We start from the raw sequence: 5,837 nt of genomic DNA on the forward strand, positions 1-5,837 counted from the left end.
AACCCTTTGACATCGAGCACAATTCTTCACATAAGCATATGCATCCTTGAATAGTGTTGGCCAAAATAATCTGGCTTGCAATACTTTGGCCATTGTACATGTACCTCCGAAGTGTCCCCCACTTGGAGCTGAGTGACAATGGTATAAAATCTTCTGTATTTCATCTTCTACCACGCATCTCCTGATCATCTGATCTACACACTTTTTAAACACATATGGCTCTTCCCAAAAATAGTACTTCACATCGTAAAGAAACTTTTTCCTTTGTTGATACGTCTTATCAATTGGCATCAAACAGAAGCTAAATAGTTAGCAATATCAGCAAACCAAGGGGTATTATGGACATGATTTACCTTTAGATATGTTCGTTTGGAAACGTCTCCTGAATTGGTATAAGAGGAGAATTCCCTTCTTGTGCCTCCAGTCTGGACAAGTGATCTGCTACTTGATTTTTGACTCCCTTTCGATCTTAAATTTCTATATCGAACTCTTGAAGTAGAAGTACCTATCGGATCAGCCTCGGTTTAGCATCTTTCTTCGCAAGTAAATACTTAATTGTCGAGTGGTCCGTATAGACAGTCACTTTGGTACCTACCAGATAAGATCGAAACTTGTCGAAAGCAAACACAATAGCAAGTAACTCTTTTTCTGTTATCGTATAATTTAGTTGAGCTCCTGTTAGGGTTCGACTTGCGTAGTAGATGGAATGAAAAACTTTGTTCCTTCGCTAGCCCAAGACAGCTCCAATTACAAAGTCACTTGCATCACACATCAATTTGAATGGCAAATCCTAGTCTGGTGTGACGATTATGGGTGCCATGACTAATCGACTCTTCAAATCATTGAAGGCTTTTAAGCATTCCTCATCAAAATTTAATATTTAGTCCTTCTCCAACAATTTGCATAAGGGTTTAGCAACTTTGGAGAAGTTATTGATAAATCTTTGATAAAAATTAGCGTGGCCCAAAAAGCTCCTAACACCCTTTACAGATGTTGGAGGTGGGAGTTTCTCAATAACGTCTACCTTTGCTTTGTCTACCTCGATCCCATGTCTCATTATCAGATGCCCTAGAATAACTTATTCTCGTACCATAAAATGGCACTTTTCCCAGTTGAGTACAAGATTCGTTTCTTCGCATCGCCTCAGTAATTTAGTTAGATTGCTTAAGCAATCATCGTAAGTATCTCCGAATACTGAAAAATCGTCCATAAAAACTTCCAAATATTTCTCAACCATGTTAGTAAAAATAGACATCATACATCTTTGAAATGTAGTAGGTGCATTACATAAACCAAATGGCATGCGTCTAAATGCAAACGTACTGTACGGGCAGCTGAATGTCATTTTGTGTTGATCTTCTGGTACTACTGTAATCTGATTATACCCTGAGTCTATCCAGCATCTGGTCCAAGAGCGGTGAAGGAAAGTGATCTTTCCTAGTCGCCTTGTTCAGCTTCCGGTAATCGATGCAGATTCTCCAACCTGTAACCGTTTTAGTCGGTATCAACTCGTTGTTCTCGTTCTCTACGACCGTGATACCTCTTTTTTTTGGCACGCACTGGATCGAGCTTACCTATGAACTGTCTGAGATGGGATAGATGATACTCGCATCTAACCATTTGATGATCTCTTTTTTTACTATGTCCTTCATGATGGGGTTCAATCTTCATTGTTCATCGATCGTCCCTTTTTTGCCATCTTCCAGGATAATCTTGTGCATGCATACAAACGTGAATATCAACTATGGTCCATCCGATGGCCTTCTTGAATTGTTTCAGAACTAAGATAAGTTTCTCTTATTCCTTAGTGGTCAATTCTGCTGAAACAATCACAGACAGAGTAGAAGCGTTACCTGAATAAACGTATTTTAAATGAGAAGGTAATACATTGAGTTCTAATTTAGGTGGCTCTTCGATCGACACTTTTGGTTGGGAATAGTCCTTTTCTAACTCTAAACATTCAAAACGGGATTGCGGATGAAATCCCCTTTGATTAGCTTCTAGCAAAACTAAGTATTCATCCTCCTCTTTATCATTTGGAAGATCCAATGTCAAAATTCTTTCCAATGGGTGTTCAACACAGTTGAGTTCCTTCTCCACTATTAAATCCTCTAAATGAGACACTGCAGAGCAATCATCCATTGTGTCAGGAAATCGCATAGACTTAAAGATGTTAAATGTTACCTAATCCTCCTGAACACGCATAGTGAGCTTGCCCTTCTGCACATCAATAAGGGTCCTCCAGTTGCTAGGAACGGCCTTCCTAGGAAGATTGGCACTTCTTTATCTGCTTCAAAATCTAGAATTACGAAGTTAGCAAGAAAGATAAACTTATCTACATATGCCAATACGTCATCGATTTTTCCTTCTGGATGTGTTAAGGATCGATCTGCTAGTTGGAGCGTAACTATAGTTGGTCTAACTTCTCCTATCCCCAACTTCCTAAATATTGACATAGGCATCAAGTTGTTATTTTCACCTAAGTCACATAATGCCTTACCACAATATGTTGCTCTAATGTTGCACGGTATGGGAAAACATCCAGGATCCTTCAATTTTGGGGGCAGTTTGTCTTGAAGATATGCACTGCATTCCTTCGTCGGAGCTACCGTCTCAAATTCTCTAAGTCTTCGTTTCTTAGACAAGATATATTTCATGAACTTGACGTAGTTTGGCATTTGTTCAAGTGCTTCAACCAATGGGATATTGATGTGAAGTTGCTTGAGTACGTCAAGGAACTTCTTGAATTGAATCTCCTGCTTCTTTTTTTTAAGTCTTTGAGGATAGGGTAGTGGTGGTTTCCTTGCTGGGACTAATTCTGGTTGATTCATCTTTGGCGACAATTATGCATCTAATGACATTGTTAGTTTATCAGAATTAACTGGTCCTAAGGTTACTTTGTCGGGTTTTGTAGATTCTGGTTCTGGTGAAACTAGAATTTCAACACTTGGTTGAACTTCTTCTGAATCTTAAGCGTCAGTTGGCTCCTTTTCAACTTTGACAGTGCTGGGTTCTACTGTCTTTCCGCTCCTCAATGTCAACTCTTTGCAATGTTCCTTCCCCTGATTTCTTGGATTCTTTGTGTCACTAGGTAGAGCACCTTGTGGTCAGTTCCTGAGTTCAGTAGCAAGCTGGCCCACTTGATTCTCCAAATTCCTTAGAGTGGCGTCCTTTTTTACCATGTATCCCTTCAATAGATTCTCTACGTTATCGGATGGTTCCGCTTAAGCTACTTTCTAAAATTTTTGGAGGAAACTAAGCAGCTGAGTTGGTCTAGGTTGGGTGTAAGTGTTACTGGTTTCAGCCCCTTGGTTACTCCAGGAAAAATTCGGGTGATTTCGCCATGATGATTTATAAATGTTGGATTGCAGTCCTTGCCTCCCTCATTTTTGGTTTTGGTTACCCATGTAATATACAGATTCAGGGTTCGATGGACATTCTTCAAACAAATTTCCTTCCCCACAATACACACAGGCTATATTCTAAAATTGGTTAGGTGGTTGGGCTGTAAAACTGTTAGACCCATTAGTGGTAAGATTCTTAAGCATTGAGGATATTGAAGATACCTGAGATGCGAGTGAAGTGAGAGCGTCCACTTTATGTATTCCAGCGAGTCGTCTTCCTGACGCTGCTCGATTGGTTAGCCATTGATAATTGTTGTTGGCAATCCTTTTAATAATTTTGTAAGCCTCATTATAAGACTTAGAGAGGAGAGAACCATTAGCAGAGGCGTCCACTACCATTCTTATGTGAGTGTTGAGACCATTATAGAATGTCTCAAGCTGAATGCAATGTGGGATTCCATGATGAGGGCACTTTCGTAATAACTCTTTGTACCTTTCCCATGCCTTATATGGGGACTCATCATCTAGTTTTTGGAAGGCAGTGATCTCATTCCTTAACTTGGCATTCTTGCTTGGCGGGAAATACTTCATGAGGAATCTCTCGGCTAACTCTTGCCATGTAGAAATAGAGTTAGGTTACAATGAGTTCAACTAGGCACGAGCTCTGTCCCTTAGCAAATATGGGAACAACTTCAGTTGTAATACATCTTCGGGTACTCCAGCTAACTTGAAAGAATCGCTCACTTCCATAAATAGTCTTAAATGAAGATGAGGATCTTTAGCTTCGTTACATTTCTTCTTGGAGTCCCTTGCTTTGACCTAGATTTTGCAACAATCCCAGTCTTTACCATCACTTGAGACTCTCGAGCTACTTGAATAAAGTGTTTAGTATTCCTTTCTTCCATAGCTAGGCAATCTTGATAGATGAAATAGACCCTTTAGGTTTTCTTGCATGTGCGCCAGATCATCTAACTTGGGGCTTCTTCTTACCATCATTCCGGAGGAAGTTTATGGGTGAGCAATATCTTGAGGCTAAGAGACGAGAGTTTATGGATCTTCTTCAAGGTACTCTACAGATAGACGAGTACGAGGCTAACTTAGTTTGGTAGAGCTAGTATACTCTAGAGTTGGTATTTTTTGAGGTGACCCATTGTAAGAGGTTCAGGTTTGAGCTGAATCGTGAGATTAAGCTCTACCTAGTTGCTCAAATTACCAAGGTCTTCAACGAGTTAGTGGAGAAGGCTCGTACATTAGAGGAGACTTTGGGGAAGAATTCCAAATCTTCTTCGTCTGGAGTTGTGAATAGGTCGACTGAGGCTGCTAGTAATTCTAGTCGTAAGGGTAAGAGAGGTCATTTTTATAAATCTGGACAACGTGTTGCTAGTAGTCGTGGTCAGGATAGGCAAGCTACAATAGTTGAGGTTGGTTCTACTGATTAGGGGGCTACTGCATGGCCGATATGTGAGCATTGTAGTTAACGTCATTGTGGTGAGTGTTGAAGGATAACAACTGCGTGTCTTTTCTGTGGCTTCATGGAGCACCGTGTGATTGACTACCCGAGGAGAGCCATTGTTGCTCACGATCAGCCTGTTGTTGCTGTTGCTATTGCACCTACTCCAGCTCGAGGGAGAGGTTGTGGCAAAGGTGATGGTGGTAGAGGTGCTGGTCGGCGTGGTGCTGGTCAGTGTGGTGCTGCTCAATGTGGTAATAGTGGTCCAACCAAAGTTTATGCTGTGAGGGAGCCCCGGACTAGAGAGCCACTGATGTTATCGTAGGTACTATCACACTACAGTCTTTTCCTCTACTAGCCTTAGTTGATTTCAGTGTGACGTAGCTAGAGAGTTAGGGATTGAGGTTGAAACATCTAGATCGAGTGTTATGGTAAGAGCCCTTTAAGTGATAGTGTAGTGGCGGATCGGATATATAGTCATTATCTTTTAAAAATTGAGGGACATGTGTTTCCAGATAATTTTTTTGAGTTACCATTTTAGGGTTTCGATATTATTATGGGTATGGATTGGTTATCCAAGCATCAGGCTATGGTGGATTGCGAGGTGAAGTTGGTGACTCTGTGTGGTGCTGGCGGTTCAGAAGTTGTTGGTGGTGGTAAGAAATTTGAGTTGTTTCCAAATGTGATTTCTTCGTTTTGTGCTAATAAGTTGGTTTGGAAAGGTTGCGAAGCTTATCTAGCCTATATATTGAATGTCAATAGTAAGGAGATGAGGCTAGATGAGATTTGGGCTATCTGTGATTTTCTAAATGTGTTTCCTGAAGAGTTGTCTAGTCTACCTCCAGATAGAGAAGTTGAGTTTGTTATTGAGCTCTACCCGAATACTATTCCGATGTCTGTTACGCCCTACCACATGGCACTTAAGGAATAGAAATAGTTGAAACTGCAGTTCCAAGAGTGGATGGATCGTGGGTTTAGTCATCCGAGTGTGTCTCCGTGTTGTTTTTGAGGAAGAAGGATGGAACTTTTAAGCTATGCATCAA

The 5,837-nt window shown here is 40.7% G+C and overlaps 1 non-coding gene across 1 annotated transcript; it reads left to right on the forward strand.

Moving 5' to 3' along the window:
- Positions 1 to 3,798: 3,798 nt before the first annotated feature.
- On the forward strand, positions 3,799 to 3,905 carry LOC121223870 (small nucleolar RNA R71). Its single transcript, XR_005921336.1, has one exon. It is a non-coding gene; the product is annotated as a small nucleolar RNA R71 (small nucleolar RNA).
- Positions 3,906 to 5,837: the final 1,932 nt, after the last annotated feature.

The sequence above is a fragment of the Gossypium hirsutum genome, chromosome D11 (assembly GCF_007990345.1).
Source record: "Gossypium hirsutum isolate 1008001.06 chromosome D11, Gossypium_hirsutum_v2.1, whole genome shotgun sequence".
NCBI lineage: Eukaryota > Viridiplantae > Streptophyta > Magnoliopsida > Malvales > Malvaceae > Gossypium > Gossypium hirsutum.